The 19,385-nt window shown below is 46.8% G+C and overlaps 1 long non-coding RNA gene across 2 annotated transcripts; it reads left to right on the forward strand.

Moving 5' to 3' along the window:
• Positions 1-9,072: 9,072 nt before the first annotated feature.
• LOC140455088 (uncharacterized) lies at positions 9,073-13,778 on the forward strand. Of its 2 annotated transcripts, none has more exons than XR_011952768.1 (3): positions 9,073-9,124; positions 10,505-11,478; positions 11,763-13,778. It is a non-coding gene; the product is annotated as an uncharacterized lncRNA (long non-coding RNA). The 2 variants fall into 2 exon arrangements; XR_011952767.1 differs by lacking the exon at positions 9,073-9,124 and adding an exon at positions 9,949-10,276.
• The last annotated feature ends 5,607 nt before the right edge of the window (positions 13,779-19,385 follow it).

The following is a 19,385-nucleotide window of genomic DNA, read 5'->3' on the forward strand; positions in this document are numbered from 1 at the left end:
CAATCCCTGACACTGTAATGTCAACAGCCAGTTAATTCATGTTTACACATGAATGTTGGGGTCTGTGCACAAAATTAATGGCTGCCTTTAACTAATCTGGGATACCGACCTGTGTTACTAACTTGGGATTCCAACCTCGATATTAAACTTAAAAACTAATCCATAATACGAAGTAATCAAACAACACACTAACCTGCTATGTTAACCCCTGGGTTGTGAGCTTGGGAAACTAATCCTAATTACTCAATTGAGTTAAAAACTTCAGATTCTAACCTGGGAAAATTTTACAACACTCGGGCAGTAACCTGGATGACTAAAGTACTGGTCTAGGCCAAATATCAGCATACTAACTCCGAATGTTGAACTTTGTGCTGAAATAACATATTAGCACCACCCCCCCCCCCCCCCCCCCCAACCCCGAAGTATTAATCTCAGTAGCTTGATCTTAACATCAGGGCCCCATCAAAGCTGAGTGTAATATCAGGGAACCCAAGCCAAGCTGCAATCAACAGGAACCAGGGGAAATCTCTCCACTGTTTGGAGTCATGCCTGGCACAAAGGAAAATGCCTGTGATTGTTGGAGGCCATGCTATAAGGTGTAAGCTATATGCATGTTACTACAATTTATTTTCAACTTTGGATTTTGAATAAGTGGCATGTGGGTTTGGATCTGTGTATATGAGGGGTTTTGATAAGCAACTTCTCAGTATTTCTGGAAACCATGATTTTTAAAGCAGTAGACATTATAGGAAAGCTCATGGGATTTTTTTTTTGTATTGTGAGAGTTTGTGGGCGGCACGGTGGCACAGTGGTTAGCACTGCTGCCTCACAGCGCCAGAGATCCGGGTTCAATTCCCGCCTCAGGCGACTAACTGTGTGGAGTTTGCACATTCTCCCCGTGTCTGCGTGGGTTTCCTCCGGGTGCTCCGGTTTCCTCCCACAGTCCAAAAAGATGTGCAGGTCAGGTGAATTGGCCATGCTAAATTGCCCGTAGTGTTAGGTAAAGGGTAAATGTAGTGGTATGGGTGGGTTGCGCTTCGGCGGGGCGGTGTGGACTTGTTGGGCCGAAGGGCCTGTTTCCACACTGTAAGTAATCTAATCTAAAAAGTTCTGAATAAAGGTCACAAGACTTTGCTTTCTCTCCACAGACCTGCTGAGTTTTTCCAGCAATTTTTATTTTTGTTTCAGATTTCCAGTATCTGCAGGCTTTTATTTTGCTTTTTTGTATTGAAAGACATTAGCTTGCTTTTTGTTTTAAATATCCAGGAATGATTTTCTTTTTTGCTTCGAGGAAAAACCCATAGATTGGAAAGTTTTTAGATTCAGTTCACGGAAAAACTGGCTGTTTAGATGTTTGAACAGTTTTTCCTAGAAAAAAATAGTTAATTCAGAACAGTTAGGAAATAGGTTATCCTACAGTAACAATTTTAGTTTGAAAGTTCCAGACCATAAATATTTGGTTAGAGCCATGAATAAGTTTTTTGAAGCTAAGAAAGTTTAAGCTCAATTGTGTGATTTTTTTTTGAAAAGCTATCAATCTCACAAGACTGGGAATCAAAATAAACAGTAAGTCAGAAAGAAAAAGGGAATTCTTTCTGTTATTTGAATACTGTAACATGATGGTGTTGGAAATAAATCAGATTGTACTTTGTTGCATGGTTTAAAACCTTTAAAATAATGTTTTACATTCCACACTTGGTTTGTTTACTTTATCTTCATTTATGTTGAATAATAAATGTTTGTTTTATTTTGCAATTTGCAGCATATTGTATTTGTGTTTCAGTGAAAGACCATCTCATTAAATGAACAAAAATCACAAAATAAGATTTATCGAGTCAGATTTGACTCTGGTACCTGACATGTCCAGTAATAATATCAACTGGTTTCATAACAGCGGCAGTCAGCTCAGCTCCAGGACACCTCTGCAGGAGTTCCTCAGGGTAGTGTCCTCAGTCCCACCATCTTCAGCTGCTTCTTCAGTGGCCTTCCCTCCACAAAGGTCAGAACTGGGCATGTTTGCTGATGATGGCACAATGTTCAGCACCATTCCTGACTCCTCAGATACGGAAGCAGTTCATGTCCAAATGCAGCAAAACCAATATCTTGGTTTGGGCTGATTCGTGAAAAGTTCCATTCACACCCCGCAGTGAAAGCCACTGAGCATCTCTACTATGAGATAATCTAGCCATGACCCTTGATGTTCAAAGCATTACCCACCACCAAATCCCCACTATCAACAGATTGGGAGCATACCAATGACCAGCTCCCACAGCAACATCCAGGACAAAGCAGCCCCCACATCCCTGACAGCCCAACGCCAACCTTAAATAATAACTCTCTTCGCTACCGATATCCAGTGGCATCACCTACAAGATGCAAAGCAGTAACTCTTCAAGGTTCCTTCCAAAACCTACAATGTCCTCAAAGGGAGCAGATACACGGGACCATCACCACCCGCAAATTCCCCTCCAAGCCGCTCATCATCTTCACTTGTCAATATATCATCATTCCTTCAATGTCACTGGGTCAAAATCCTGGAATTCCCTCCCTCAGGGCTTTGCACATATGCCTTTACCACGAGAATGCACTATTTCATGAAGACTGGGAGAATTGGGAATGGACAATAAATGTTGGTCTTTTGTGTGGCACACCAATTCCAAGAACAAACTTGGTTAAAAAAAAAATCCAGATTGCTAACCACAGGTAACAATCTGGGAGTGAAAATCCAAGGATATTGATAAGGAGGAGATAAAGGAAAGGCTTAAAATGGCTGAGACACCGGAACTGGATGAAATGCATTCACGAAACTGAAGGAAGTGAGAAGGGAAATTGTGGAGACACTGGACATGATTTCCCGGTCTTCCTGAGACTGAAAGTTCCAGAGGATTGGAGAACTGTAAATGCTGCACCCTTATTCAAAAATGATAACGATAAATCCAGCAACTACAGGCCAGTCAGTTTTACCTCAGGGGTGTAGAAGGTTCGAGAAATAATAATTCAGAACCCAATTAATAGTCACTTGGATAAATGCAAATTAACTGAGGAAAACCATTATGGATTTTCTAGGGACAAATCATGTTTCAAATAACTTGCTCAAATTCTTTGAAGAAGGAACGGAGTGAGTTAATGAGTGTGATGTTTCTGCTTTGGTGTTACATGGTCTTCCAAAAGGAATTTGATACAGTACCACACAACAGAACAGGTTGGAACCATAGAATAAAAGGGACAATAACAATACGGGGACAACATTGACTACCTGCAAACAAGAAACGTTGCTATTGGATATTGTATCGATTGGAGGAGGGTTTGTAGAGGAACTGCCCAGAGTCAGGGTTAGCATCCTTCCTGATACATGTTAATGATGTTAACTTTGGTGTAAATGGCACAATTTCAAACTTTACAGATGAAAGTAAACCAGTGGGCAGTGGGAGGAGGGAGGGGGGGTGGGGGGGGGAGGGGCGAGTGTGAAGCTCAAACAGATGTAGAGAGGCTGGTGGAATTGGTGGATGGTGGCAGGTCAAAATTAATGCAGAGATGTGGGCGGCACGGTGGCACAGTGGTTAGCACTGCTGCCTCACAGCGCCAGAGATCCGGGTTCAATTCCCGCCTCAGGCGACTGACCGTGTGGAGTTTGCACGTTCTCCCAGTGTCTGCGTGGGTTTCCTCCGGGTGCTCCGGTTTCCTCCCACAGTCCAAAAATGTGCAGGTTAGGTGAATTGGCCATGCTAAATTGCCCATAGTGTTAGGTAAAAAGGGGTAAATGTAGGGGTATGGATGAGTTGCGCTTCGGCGGGTCGGTGTGGACTTGTTGGGCCGAAGGGCCTGTTTCCACACTGTAAGTAATCTAATCTAATCTAATCACATGTACGTATGAAGAGATTCATTTCAGCAGGAAGAATATAAAGTGACAATATAAAAGCAAGGGCACAATTTCAAACAAGGTGCACAAATCATGAGAGCAGGGACAAGTTGAGTGAATAAAGCATACAGTATCACAGGCTTTTATGAATAGGGACATGGTAGACAAGAGCAAGGAGGGTATGTTAAAACTCCTGTAAAACACTAGTCATCCTCAACCAGAACTTTATGCCTAAGTCTGGGCACCACACGTTTGGAAGGAATTGGAGAGGATGCAGAAAAAAATCACATGAGTGATTATAGCAATGAGACCCTTCAGCCATGTAGAAAGATTGGAGAATTTAGGCAGTTGGAATTGTTTTACTTTAAGAAGAGAACGTTGAAAGATATTTGCAATAAGTGTTTGAAATTATGAGGGGTCTGGACAGAGTAGTTAGAAAAAGGCTGCTTCCACAGTGATGAACAAGAAGAATAATGACACACCATTGTCTGTAAAATGATGATTGCTCTTACCTCCAACTGTTGATCCAGTGGACTCAGGACTTATTACAATTTTTTCTTTTATGCCTTCTTGATTTTCTTGATGGAAGGAGAGACAGAGAGAGAGAGAGTGAGGGAGAGAGCACTGTTTTCAGTTGACAGGTTCTGGATGTCTCTGGCTGCCTTTCCAATTACTGTACAGCTTTGTAACAATCAGAGAGCTGTTGTCAGGTACAAATTCCTTAACTCACAGACTCTTGACGTCACTAAGTTTCCCATTACCTCAAAAAGCACCATTGGCCTTTACATCTAAAAATGTGCAGTACCTGATTTTTCCAAGTTGCAAGTCTCTCCCGGTATGTCAGCGATATAGCAGTCCGGCATCCATTCCAGTTTATAGTCCAAACAGGCAATGGTGTGGTCCCCTACAATGGGGCCTCTTGCGCTTGACGCAGCCCATCTTCGGTGCTGTTGGGATTGTTAGAGCTGCTGTCCAATCAGATTGGCCGGCAGTTCTCAAAGGTGGGATACCCCTCCTGTCAGGGAGGGGGGTTCTCAGCCTCACTTTGAAAAGGCTGCCCAGAGCACATCCTGACTGCAGCATGTCCATCCAGTTAGGACTGACATCTTGTCCAGGGTGGGGGAGGGGGGCAGCCTGCACACCAACAACATTCAGCTGAAGGAAATAATTGGCCAGGTCATTATAATCTTACTCAAAGGACAAGGTTGGAGCATGTTAAAGTGAGACTGCAAGGTTTAAGGAGGAAATACCAGTGTATCTCGTAGCATTTCAGAGGGATCAACTAGCTCAGCACCAAAGTGAAGGATTGGTGGCAGTGAATGTACTCAAGGAATCTCAGATGGTTTGATAACACCTTGGTGTGGATGATGACCATGGTAAGGATTGTGTCCATCACACCACACAGCATAAGATTTCCATAAGGGCTGGCCATTCAGCCCATCAAATCTGTTCCACAAATCAATGAGAGCATGGCTCCCCTGATAATCCTCAACTCCAATTCCTTGCCTTTTCCCCATAACCTTTGATTCCCTGCCTGATTAAAAATCTGTCTACCTCAGCCTTCGATATGCTCAATGGCCCAACATCACAGCTCTCTGAGGTAAAAAAGATTCACTACCTGCAAAGAGAAAACAATTCCTCCTCATCTCTGTTTTCATTGGGTGACCCCTTATTCTGGACGACACTCTCTGTTCCTCGACTCTCCCACTCTCCCCACACCTGACCAGTTAAGTTCCCGAGGAATCTTGCATGTTTCACTAAGGTAACCTCTCATTCTGCTAAACTCTAAGAAGTACAGGCCTAACCTCCTTAACCTCACCTCATTAGACAGTCCCTCCATAGCTGGTCCTCAGGCTGGTGAACTTTCTCTGGCCTGCCTCCATTGTCAATACATCTTTCTTACAAGAAGGAGCCTGAAACTGTTTACAGTATTCCAGCTGTATTCTGACTCAGTCCCTTGTAAAGTTTTAGTGAAACTCCCTACTCTTAGACTCCATTCCCTTTGAAATAAAGGCCAACATTCCATTTGCCTTCTCTATTACCAGCTGAACTTGCACACCAGCACTTTTGTTTTGATTTATGGATGAGGACTCCCAAATCCCTCACGTCCACTGTGGAGTTTTGTTGATCCTCCTAAATCTGTGTGCTCAGTTTTTTTTTACCCCTGCAGCCATTGGGAGCTGCTGTTCTTTAATTACTCCTTGTGCCTTTGAACAATTCAACGGAATCCACTCTCAAACTTCCTGGGTGTAAAGGAAAGGCGGTTCCAAACCTTTAATAAGGGTTTGCTCAGCAGGTCGAAAGCACGAGTGGAGGTGGTCCTGAAGCAAACAGACTAAAAGTTCGACTTCAGTGAAACATGACGCATTTTTAAAAAATAATGATGACAATGAAAATCTATTTTTTCAGCAGAACACAGTGTTTAACCTTCCTGCTTTTCTGAATGTATTCTTCTATCATTCCTGGTCCTTTGTCAGCTGCAGATGTGTTAATTGCTTGAAGGTACAATCCCACTACATCCCTTCATCACGTAATCCAGGCTGACTGGTGTAATACTGGAGGAATGCTGGGCTCCCAAAGGGAGTAGGCCAAAGGGGAAACGCCATCCCAAAGGTCTGTCAATGCTGCAACCTTCTGCTCATGGGGGTGTGGGCAAGGGGTTCAGTTAGACAGGCTGGCATCACCCCACCATCTTCTCACCGCCAAGGAGAAAGTGAGGCCTGCAGATGTTGGAGATCACAGAGTCGAGAGTGCAGTGCTGGAAAAGCACAGCAGGTCAGGCAGCATCCGAGGAGCAGGAGAATCGACATTTCAGGCATAAGCCCTTCATCAGGAATCCTGATGCCTGACCTGGAACCCATATTCTATGAGGCTTTTCCAGCACCACACTCTTGCCATCTTCTTACCTCCGTTATGATTACATTCTGGTCAGCAAGGTCTGACTGAGGCCTAGTTTGGTGATGCTCTGTGCAACTCAGAGTCATAGAGATGTACAGCATGGAAATATACCCTTCGGTCCGACCCGTCCATGCCGACCAGATATCCCAACCCAATCTAGTCCCACCTGCCAGTACCCGGCCCATATCCCTCCAAACCCTTCCTATTCATATACCCATCCAAATGCCTCTTAAATGTTGCAATTGTACCAGCTTCCACCACTTCCTCTGGCAGCTCATTCCACACATGTACCAAATAGTTGCCCCTCAGGTCTCTTTTATATCTTTCCCCTCTCACCCTAAAACTACGCCCTCTAGTTCTGGACTCCCCGACCCGAGGGAAAGGACTTTGTCTATTTACCCTATCCATGCCCTTTATAATTTTGTAAACCTCTATAAGGTCACCCCTCTTGTAGCTCAGGATTCTGTTCTGCATGTCAGCAAGGAGGCTATCCTTGACTCTGCTGGGAGGGTGAGGGTATAGTGGTTCCCCCTTTGAGGGACTGCTGCCTAACTCAAGGTGAGACTCCCAGGGTACAGAATCCTGTCCTTAGTCCATGTCTCCCTCTGTCCATTACAGACTATTCCAACCTTTCCTCACAGTCACTTGGACATGACGGCTGATGTTACTGCTACATCATGGTATGTTCCACCATCGCAAAATCATGTCTTTTCTCAATACACCACAGTGTCCATCACCAACTGAGGCCCTTCTTTGGTCAATTAAGGCCTGGTTACTGCTTCAGCCCACACTGCTGGGATTAACCCAGCCACTGATGAGCCTATTGTCCAGGCACATCTCTGACAGATACCACCCGGTGGGCAGGTTGGCATCTCATGGCACCCAAGGATCCTCAATCGAAGCTGGTCAGTTCCCAATCGAGGGACTACACGTCAGGCAGGGAGTGCCTGCAGCGAGTTACTTCCCTGCACTTGCTTCCTGACCCCCTGTTCTCTTCAGCCCACGATCCCAACACAAGGAACCCCACCCCACACCAATGACCTTTGTCCTGCTGCTCTGGGAGTGCACTTCCAATAGCAACCATGGCCTTCTCTGTGGCGCTGCTGAGAACACAAGCTGCTGCTCTCCTATTGGCTGCTGACTCACTAGAGGGAGGGAGGGAAGGGTGATTTGGGGTCCTCATTCCAGGGTTGAACCTGCTGGTGGCCTTGTCACTGCCTGACTGGTGTGTGGCCCAGGGGCCTTCCCATAGAAGAGGCAGTCTGAGACTCTCATTGGCTCTCTCATGAGCAAGTGAGACCCCGACATCTCAAGAGATTCATCACGTATTTCCACACAAGGCTAGGCCATTCGGCCCTCTAATTCTTTTCTAACATTTAGTAATATCATGGCTATCAACTCCACTAACATACTGAAAGTCCTTGCTGACCTGCAATGTATAGTGGTGACCTGGTGACACTGTCTGAAAGCTAGGCAGTATTCCTGAGATATAGCTCTCCTTTGCCAATCAATTGTGACAGAAACGTATTTACCCGTCTCAATGCAGCACTGGTATCCTAAAACCCTAAAAAATTTGCCCAATATAAAAATGCAAAGTTCCATCACTCACAATCCGGAAAAGTCTGGAATACACCAACAGATTGTCACCAGCACCCCGCCCCCTCCATTTCCCTTTCCCAGCTTCCACGGTCCATGAAGGAGCAAGCTTCAAATACCTACAATCCTTTATGAGAAAGAAAATCTCCTTAATTTCCCTCCTAAAAAGCCATTTTAAGGTTATTGTATGTTGTTAGTAATTCCCTCTTACTTCAGCATTCACTGTTACTCAGTCCTGCTACTTATACAATGCCATAATGGTCTGAAGTACCTCAGGCTGTGGGCCTTGACTTATCTACTGCCCTTAAGGCTACTTGCTCCTTATCTTGAAGTAAAGCTTTTCAACTCCTTATATACTGTAACAATGCTCGGCTTACATCTGTCCACAATAAGTTCTCAAGTACAGTGTCTATGACCTCTCTCTTCACATGCTCACGATAGATTGGTATTTCCTCTCATCCTAATGTCACAGTCATGTGATCAGTTATATTGTTCTGGTTTATATAAATTTCATTATATCACAGCTCTGACAGTGGATGCAATTTTGTGTACCCAGACCATACTGTATCTTTTATACATTATCAACACTGTAATGTGATCAGCTAGGTGAGCCTCATAAAATATGAGTTCCCTGATTGGGGTAGTTCATCTCGTCCGTTCAGGGACCCCTGGCTGAGAGATAACCAGGAGTGTCAGACATCATTTTAACTCTGAGAGCTGACTCTGAGGGAGCTGGACCACTGGTGAGGCCTCTCCCTGTCTAAATAAAGGGTGAGTTACTTCAAGCCCCTTGATCAATCTTCTAACTTCAGGCGTGTGTGTATGTGAGAGAGACTCCGTGTGGGTGTACATGGCAGTGTGTGTGATGAGAGTGGATGAATGCGTATGAACGTGTGTGTTTATATATGTGTGTCTGTGTGTGTGCGTGTATGTGGGGGTGTGTCTGTGTGTGTCTATGCATGTGAGTGTGTGTATGAATGTGTGTCTGTGTGTCTGTGTGTGTCTATGTGAGTGTGTGTGTCTGTGTGTATCTATGTGTGTGAGTGTGTATGTGTATGAATGTGTGTATGTGTGTGTCTGTGTATGTGTGAGTGCGTGTGTGTGTCTGTGTGTGTGAGTGTGGGTTTGTGTGTGCGAGTGTGTGGGTTTGTGTGTGCGAGTGTGTGTGTATGGGTGTGTCTGTGTGTATGTGTGGGTGTGTGTGTGGGTGTGTCTGTGTATGTGGGTGTGTGTGTGAGTGTGTGTGTCTGTGTGTGTGAGTGTGGGTTGGTGTGTGCGAGTGTGTGTGTATGTGTGGGTGTGTCTGTGTATGTCGGTGTGTCTGTGTGTGTGTGTGTCTGTGTGTGTGTGAGTGTGTGTCTGTGTGTGTGTGAGTGTGGGTTTGTGTGGGTGTGTGTGGGTGTGTCTGTGTGTGTGAGTGTGGGTGGGTGTGTGTGTGTGTCTGTGTGTGTGTGAGTGTGGGTTTGTGTGTGTGTGTGTGGGTGTGTGTGTGTGGGTGTGTGTGTGGGTGTGTCTGTGTGTGTGTGAGTGTCTGTGTGTGTGTCTGTGTGTGTGTGAGTGAGTGTGTGTCTGTGTGTGTGTGAGTGTGGGTTTGTGTGTGTGTGTGAGTGTGTGTGGGTGTGTCTGTGTGTGTGTGAGAGTGTCTGTGTGTGTGTGTCTGTGTGTATGTCTGTGTGTGTGTCTGTGTGTGTATGTGTGTGTGAGTGTGTGTGTGTGTAGCATGAAAACATTGACCTGCTGTGTGTCTGGGAAATATGAATCTTTGTAAATCATGTTCTCAAAGATCAACCTTCTGTACACAAGTGAGATTCCTTGAAGGAGGTTCCTTAACCATCCACCGTCCATCTGATGGTCAGACCAGAAAGGCCTACTTGAGGAGGCCTGAGGGAACTCATTGCAGGAACAGAATGTCAAAGCCTCTGTGTGAGTCTCTGTGTAGTGTGGAGAGTATAGAGAGAGCTGTGATGTGTCTCATAAATAGGAGCAGGATGTGGTTTATGAGCAGCTGAATGCAGAGGGGAGGCGTTTGCAGCATTGAAAAACAAGCTGAATGTGTGGCACAGACTGTAATACCGAGAACAAAAAGGGAGTCACCAAGTGTGGACGGCGTGTGTTTATAAATCATTTACTTTCATTTCTTTTCTCTGACAGTGCTTTCTCTGGCTTGTGGTCAGAGCACACAGTAACGTCTTACAGAGGCCTCAGAAAATTGGAGAAGGTGATTTCCTGTTAGAAATGGCTCTGTTTCAGGGTGATCTTTAGGGCTTTAGACGATATCCAATTTCAGAATAACACACAATCAGTGTTGTACTGAGCTCTCTCACTGTAATCTCAGAGTTCAAAGGGTCCGGGTGGGATATGGGGTTGGGCCTGGTCAATATTTATCTTAATTATGGCCGTTATTTGTGGGTGCTCGCAGTATGCCATCCTTCTCACCTCACAACAATGAGTACACTTCAAACAAAATACCTTATTGACTGGAAAATAATTTGGGATCTCTTGAACCACACCCCTATTCTCCCAAACCCCAGGGCTTTGAGTTAAAAACTTGAAAATGGAGAAGGCTCACTCAACGGCGAACCAGACCATGTCTTGGAGCTGGTTAGGGCCGCGAATGCTCGCTGGGCATCTGTTGGCATCAGCGGTATTTCCAGATCTAAACCCCATGGGCAGGTGATGGGGATGGGCAGTGAACCAGAGAGATTGGGGAAAGAGGGGCAGCAAGGAGGCAATGGTGAGGGAGAGTGCCTCGGGTCGGCTTCACCACACGGGAAGAGTCAGGCCCGATGTCAGGGAAACCGTCACACACATCAGAGGCAGTCTGGGCACAGGAATGGAACTTTCACTCCTTAAAGCATGGGCTCTGGGAGAGAGACAGAGACAGAGAGAGACAGAGACAGAGAGAGACAGAGACAGAGAGAGACAGAGAGAGACAGAGAGAGACAGAGACAGAGACAGAGAGAGACAGAGACAGCCTGGGCCAAAGAGGAGCCAGGGACAGGAAAAGTTGATGAAGGCCGGACCTCCCCACTCGAAGAATCAAGGAGTTATCTCTGCAGTAAGGCAGTAGTGAGAATGTGGAGCACACTACCACAGAGCATCATTAAAGAAGACGTTAGTTGAAGGTAATGTGAAATATTCTGTAGGTCGCTTCATCAACTGTAACTGAAATGTCCAATTGCGGGTGGGTCTTCGATAAAGCGATGGTGGCATCCTTGTGCAACCCCGCATTATAGAAAACAATCACCCTCTAGAAACAATGCTTAAAGTGTTGGCGATGTAATTGCTTTACAGCCAATACACATTTTAAAAGTTTGTGTTTTGGAAACAGTTTGTCAATTGTGCTACAGCTCGTTTGCGTTGACGAAACGTGCGTTATAGCGGAATGACTTGTATCTGTCATTTTCAGGAGCAAAGCAAAAAGAAAAGCTGCAGGAGATATCAAAAGATGGAGGAGGAGTGCCCACAGAGAAACTAAGACATGGGCATAACGGTGACGTACTGAAATTCTGGAACTGAAAGGTGCTGGCTGCAGGCCTGTCATTTACCAACCCACACAAAAAGCATCAGTAAAAGTTGGGAATGAGCACACTGGCTGAATTGGAGTTCCATTTTTGAAAACCACAAGATGAGACAGGCGTGTGTATGAGTGTGTGTCTGTGTGTGAGTCAGAGTGTCTGTGTATGTGTGTGTGTGTGTGAGAGAGTGTCTGAGTGTGTGTCTGTGTGTGTGTGTGTGTGAGAGAGTGTCTGAGTGTGTGTCTGTGTGTGTGTGTCGATGTGTATGTCTGTGTGTGAATGTGTGTCTGTGTGTGTGTGTGTGTGTGTGAGTGAGAGTGTGTGTGTCTGTGTGTATGAGTGTGTGTGTCTGTGTGTGAGTGAGTGTGTGTGTGTCTGTGTGTGTGTGTCTGTGTGTGTGTGTCTGTGTGTGAGTGAGTGTGTGTGTGTCTGTGTGTGAGTGAGTGTGTGGGAGAGTGTGTGTCTGTGTGTGTGAGTGTGTGTGTGTGAGTGACAGTGTCTGTGTGTGAGTGTGTGTGTGTGAGTGACAGTGTCTGTGTGTGAGTGTGTGTGTGTCTGTGTGTGTGGGAGAGTGTGTGTCTGTGTGTGTGAGTGTGTGTGTGAGTAAGAGTGTGTGTGTGCGCGCATGCGTGTATGTGGGTGGGTGTGTGTGTGTTTGAGAGAGTGTGCGAGTATGTGTGTGTGTCTGTGTGTGTAAGTATGTGTGTGTCTGTGTGTGTGTGAGTATGTGTGTGTCTGTCTGTGTGTGGGTGTGTGTGTGTATGGGTTTGTGCGTGTGAGTGTGTGTCAGTGAGAGTGTGCGTGTGAGTATGTGTATGTGCTTGGGTGTGTGTGGGGGTGTGTATCTGTGTGTGTGTCTGTGTGTGTGGGTGTGTGTCTGTGCATGTGTGTGTCTGTGTGTCTGTGTGTGTGAGTATGTGTGTGTGTCTGTATGTGTGTGGATGTGTGTGTCTGTGGAGTGCATGTCTGTGTGTCTGTCTGTATGTGTGTGGGTATGTATGTGTGCGTGTCTGTGTGTGTGATTATGTGTGTGTGTGTGGGTGTGTGTGTATGTGTGTGTGTGAGAATGTGTGCGTGTGTGTGGATGTGTGTCTGTGTGTATGCGCATGTATATATGTGTGTGGGTGTGTGTGTGTACGTGTGTATGTGGGTGTGTGTGTGAGTATGTGTGTGTGTGTCTGTGTGGGTGTATGCATGTGTATATATGTGTGTGTCTGTGTTTGTGTCTGTATGTGTATGCGTGTGTATATATGTGTGTGTCTGTGTGGGTGTATGCATGTGTATATATGTGTGTGTCTGTGTGTATGTCTGTGTGTGGGTGTGTGTGTCTGTGTGTGGGTGTGTGTGTGCGTGAGTGAGAGTGTGTGTGTGTCTGTGTGTATGAGTGTGTGTGTCTGTGTGTGTGTGTGTCTGTGTGTGTGAGTGTGTGTCTGTGTGTGAGTGAGTGTGTGGGAGAGTGTGTGTCTGCGTATGTGTGAGTGACAGTGTCTATGTGTGAGTGTGTGTGTGTGTGTCTGTGTATGAGTGAGTGTGTGTGTGTGTCTGTGTTTGGGAGAGTGTGTGTCTGTGTGTGAGTAAGAGTGTGTGTGTGCGCGCGTGCGTGTGTGTGGGTGGGTGTGTGTGTGAGTGAGAGAGTGTGTGTCTGTGTGGATGCAAGTGTGTCTGTGTGTGTGTCTGTGTGTGTGAGTAAGAGTGTGTGTGTGTGTGCGCGCGTGCGTGTGTGTGAGTGACAGAGTGTGTGTATGTGTGTCTGGGTGTGGATCCATAATGTTGCAGCAATTGGCAGCACACATCTGAGCAGTGACCTGTACGTTCCTGTTAGTTTGTGTACTCGTGCCAGCCTGGAGTACGAGGAATAAAAACCAAAATACTGTGAATGCTAGAAATCTGAAATAAAAACAGAACGTGCTGGAGAAACCCGGCGGGCATGGCAATATCTGTGGAGAGAAAAACAGAGTTAATGTTTCGAGGCCAGTATTAACTCTTCTACAGCACTCTCTGAATCAAACTGGAATTGGAAAACTCAATCTGCGTCTGTCTCCACAGGGTACATAAACAATCTTGAGCATAGCTACGGTGTATGTTTTCATTGTAAAAACCCATCTGGTTCACTAACCTCCCTTCGGGAAGGAGATTTGCTGTCCTTACCTAGTCTGGTCTACATGTGACTCCAGACCCACTGTGAAGCTGCTGACTCTCAACTGTTTTCTGAAACAAAAACCAGAGGAAGAAGAACAGAGAGAAATACAGCACAGGAGCAGGCCGTTCGGCCCTCCATCATACTCTAACTAACTAAAAAACAAACCTTCTGCCCTTATTCGGTCTGTCTCCCTCTATTCCCTCCCTGTTCATGTAACCATCCAGATGCCTCTTAAGTGTAAGCAACGTGCCTGCTTCCACCACCTCTTCTGGCTGTGCAGTCCAGGCCCTTACCACTCTCTGTGTGACAAATCTCCCCTCACACACCTCCCTTAAACATTCCCCCTCTCATGTTGAGCCAGTGCCCCCTCGTAACTGAAGCTTCAAACCTGGGAAAAATGCCTCTGACTATCCTCCCCTATCTATGCCTTTCACTACTTTGTATATTTCTATCAGGTCTCTGCTCGGCTGTTGTCATTCTCGTGAAAGCAATCCTGGTCTTTTTAACCTTTCCTCAGAGCTAATGCCCCTGAGCCCAGGTAACATTCTGGTGAACCTTCTCTGCTCTCTCTCTCTCTAAAGCTTCCACGTCCTTCTGGTCGTGGGACGACCAAAACTGCACACAATACTCCGATTGCGGCCGAATAAGGGTTTTATGTCTCTGCAACATGGTTTACCAACTCTTATACACCATGCCCTGTCCGATGAAGGCAAGCATGCCATCTGCCTTCTTAATCACCTTGGCTCCTGAGCTGCCACCTTTAGGGAACTGGGGATCTGAATGCCCAGATCCATCTGTCTGTTAATCTTCCTAAGGCTCCAGCCATTTACAGTGTAATTCACACCTAAATATGATCCTCCAAAATGGATCACGTCACACTTGTCTGGATTAAACTCCATCCTCCATTTCTGTGCCAAGTCACCAATCCATTGATATCCTGTTGTATCCTTTTACAATTGTCGGCACTATCAGCAACTCCACCAGTCTTCGTGTCATCTGCAAACTTACAAATCAGTCCACCCCACATTTTCCTCCAGATCATTTATATATACTGCAAACAGCAGAGGAGCTAAGACTGATCCCTGTGGGACACCACTAGTTCCAGGTCTCCACGCTGCAAAACATCTTTCCACCACTACCCTCTGTCGTCTATGACCAAGCCAGAGGTGATTGGTGGACAGAGAGCTCAGCATGCCACTCATTTCAAGGGCAAACAGGAATGGGTAACAATTGTGAGCATGGTCAGTGAACCCTCACATCACCCCACCCCCACTCACCCTCTCCCCCTGCCCCCACAACATCCCTTGGGAAAATAAAGGAGAAGTAGATATTCAGTGTCAGAGAACCACGCAGACTGGTGTGTATTGTCTAGTTCAGTAAACAAACATTGCAATCCCACAGCTCTATAGGAGAATTGGGCAGAAAGCAATACCCTTGAGTCCATCCGACAATAACCCTCTACTCCTTAGACAGCCCTTAACTCAGAGAGATGTCTCATAACTCAGAGTTATGGGTGGCACAGTGGTTAGCACTGCTGTCTCACAGCGCCAGAGACCCGGGTTCAATTCCTGCCTCAGGCAACTGACTGTGTGGAGTTTGCATATTGTCTCTATGTCTGCGTGGGTTTCCTCCGGGTGCTCCAGTTTCCTCCCACAGTCCAAAGATGTGCAGGTCAGGTGAATTGGCCATGCTAAATTGTCCGTAGTGTTAGGTAAGGGGTAAATGTAGGGGTCTGGGTGGGTTGCGCTTTGGCGGGTCAGTGTGGACGTGTTGGGCTGAAGGGCCTGTTTCTACACTGTAATCTAATCTAATCTAATGTCCTTCAGCAGCTCTACCAGAGCATAACCAGACAATATTTGTCACCAAGTTATGGGTGAGATGTCAGCCCAGGGGTCTATCCATATCATGCCTCTTGTGTCCCCAGGCATCTCACAGCTAATGACAGGCCTTTATCTGACACAGCAGTTACTGTTGTGAAGGAGGAGAGCTTGGCAAAGTCCACAAGCAGGTAATCGGTTTATTCTGAGAGCCTCCTTTTCACAATCCTGCCATGGGGTCTATTCCACTCACCTGAGAGGACAGTAATTTTTAAAAAAATTAATACATTGGACGTGTGTGTCACTGGCTGGGCCCAGCAGTTCTTGCCCCCGTCCCTAGTTGCCCCTTGAGAAGGTGGGGGTGAGCTGCCTTCCTGAACCGCTGCAGTGCATGTGCTGTGGGTTGACCCACAATGCCATTCGGGAGGGAATTCCAGGATTCTGACCCAGCGACAGTGAAGGAATGGCGATGTATTTCCCAATGACTTGGAGGGGAACCCGAAGGTGGGGGTGTCTCTGTCTCTGCTGCCCTTGTCTTTCTAGACGGAAGTGATTGTGGGTTAGAAAGGTGCTGTCTGAGGATTAGATTAGATTCTCCTACAGTGTGGAAACAGGCCCTTCGGCCCAACAAGTCCACACCGCCCCTCTGAAGAGTAACCCACCCAGACCCGTTTCCCACCTGACCTGCACATCTTTGGACTGTGGGAGGAAACCAGAGCACCCGGAGGAAACCCACGCAGACACGGGGAGAACGTGCAAACTCCACACAGTCAGTCACCCGAGGCTGGAATCGAACCTGGGACCTTGGTGCTGTGAGGCAGCAGTGCTAACCACTGAGCCACCATGCGATCTTTGGTAAATTTCTGCAGTGCATCTTGTAGATAGTACACACTGCTGCTACTCAGTGTTGGTGGTGGAGGGAGTGGATGTTTGTGGATGAGATGCCAAGATAGGCCGAATGGCCTTATTTCCACTCCTATGTCTTATGGTCTTATGGTCTTAAGCGGGCTGCTTTGTCCTGGATGGTGTCAAGCTTCTTGAGTGTTGTTGGAGTTGCACCCATCTGGGCAGGTGGAGAGTGTTCCTTCACACCCCTGACTCATGCCTTGTAGCTGGTGGACAGGCCTTGGGGTGTCAGGAAGTGAGTTACTCACTGTAGTATTCGTAGCCTCTGACCTGCTCTTGTAGCCACTGTGTTTATGTGGCCAGTCCAGTTGAGTTTCTGGTCAATGGTAACCCCAAGAATGTTGATAGTGGGGGCATTCAGCGATGGGAACCCCACTGAATGTCAAGGGGCTGTGGTTAGATTCTGTCTTATTGGAGATGGTGTGGTACAAATGGTCCTTGTCACTTCTCAGCTCAAGTCAGGATGTTGTGCCACACAAGCGATTTTTCTACGATTGTGTGTGTGGGGTGGGGGGGGTTTAGAGGGGCACGGTTTTTCACACAAATCTGTTTCCACAGTGAAGGGGGTGAACCAGCCAATTGTTGGTGGGGATGATGAGGACAATTGGTGGGAGTTGTTTTTCAGACTCGGTGTGTCTTTGGAGGGACTGATATACGGTGATGTGGATCTTTGGAAGGATTGCGTTTGCTTGGAGTGCGCTATATTATTTTCCCAGGGTGGGCTGTTAGAGCAAATGAGGAGATATTAATTCTAGCGACAGTGCCGCGAACGAAAATAATTGGTCAACGAAACTGGAGAAGGAAGTGTGCAGAATTTCATTACAGAAAAAAAAACTCGAGAACGTAATTAGAACTTTTGATTAAAGGTAGTGGCGTGAGGTTGGAGCAGGAGACTGGGATTAACAGCGGAGCTCTGACTGAGAGCTAGTCTCGGCAGCGTGGGCAGAACTGCTTACCTTCACTGTTGTTTGATTCTGTGAAAGGGAAGGGGTACATTTGGGGGCTGGAAGAGGCCTGAGCGAGAGGGAAAGGATCTAAAATGGGCAGATAAAGGTCTGAAGTGGGAGGGAGAGAGAGGTAGAGAGAGACAGAGAGACAGAGAGATAGAAAGAGTGAGATAGAGAGAGAGATAGGGAGACAGAGAGACAGAGACAGAGACAGAGAGAGAGGGAGAGGGAGAGATAGATAGATACAGGGATATATATATATAGAGAGAGAGAGAGAGGAGAGAGAGAGACAGAAACAGAGTTAGAGAGAGAGTGATAGAGAGAGAGAGATAGAGAGAGAGACAGAGAGATAGAAAGAGTGAGATAGAGAGAGAGATAGGGAGACAGAGAGACAGAGACAGAGACAGAGAGAGAGGGAGAGGGAGAGATAGATAGATACAGGGATATATATATATAGAGAGAGAGAGAGAGGAGAGAGAGAGACAGAAACAGAGTTAGAGAGAGAGTGATAGAGAGAGAGAGATAGAGAGAGAGACAGAGAGATAGAGAGAGTGAGATAGAGAGAGAGATAGATACAGAGATATATATATATAGAGAGAGAGAGAGAGAGAGAGGAGAGAGAGAGACAGAAAGACAGAAACAGAGTCAGAGAGAGAGAGTGATAGAGAGAGAGATAGAGAGAGAGACAGAGAGAGAGAGAGAGAGACAGAGAGAGAGAGAGGGAGACAGAGAGACAGCGTGTGCAAACTCCACTGTCTGTATGGAGTTTGCACATTCTCCCCAGTGTCTGTGTGGATTTGCTCCTGGTGCTCCGGTTTCCTCCCACAGTCCAAGGATGTCCAGGTCAGGGTGGATTGGCCGATGGGAGATGCAGGGTGAGAGCGCTTGGGGGGGGGGGGGGGGGGGGGGGGAGCGCTGGGTCTGGGTGTGATGCTCTTCAGAAGGGTCAGTGTGGACTTGATGGGCCAAATAGCAGTGTAGGGGTTCTGTGATACATTTCAGTGGTCTGCCTGGTGCTCTTTGGATGTTGAGAATAGAGTTCAGTTCCCTGTTCCCACTGATGTGCTTCTGGGAGCCATCTGCTCACCTGTGGTGTCATTCTGAGATGGAGCACTCACTGGGCAGGGAATTAAAGAGAATGTGAGTGCCCTCCTGAGTGGGGGGGGTCTGATTAGCAGTGCTACTTTATATGGCAGGCCCTGTGAGGGCCAGGTGAGGGTCTGTCTCCCCAGTCCAGTCCTAGAATGGCCACTCTCTTGGTGCCAGACATTGGCCAACTGAGGGTCCCATTGTGTATTTCCAGCAATTTCAGTTCCCATATGTCCAATTCCCTACATCTATCAGATTTGTTGTCCCTTGTAAAGTACACTGGAAGGGTGGTTGCTGTTTCGATGTAGAAGGTCAGCTTGGCACAACAAGATCCCAGGAGCAGGGAGGCAGCCAGGTAATCTGTTTCAAGTTGACAGAATCGCAGCGTGGAAGCAGGCCATTCGGCCCCTCGAGTCCACACCGACCCTCCGAAGAGCGTCCTGCCTCATCCCCGTGACCCTGTATTTTCCATCTTTGGACTGTGGGAGGAGGCCAGCGCTGTGAGGGAGGAGCGTGAATGACTGAGTCACTGTGTCACCCAGGAACCAATTCACCACAGGGGGCCGCAAGGTCAGACTGAGAGGCTGGGCGCGTCACCCGGAAGGAGAACAGCCC

This window comes from Chiloscyllium punctatum, chromosome 3 (genome assembly GCF_047496795.1).
Source record: "Chiloscyllium punctatum isolate Juve2018m chromosome 3, sChiPun1.3, whole genome shotgun sequence".
NCBI classification, from domain to species: Eukaryota; Metazoa; Chordata; class Chondrichthyes; order Orectolobiformes; family Hemiscylliidae; genus Chiloscyllium; species Chiloscyllium punctatum.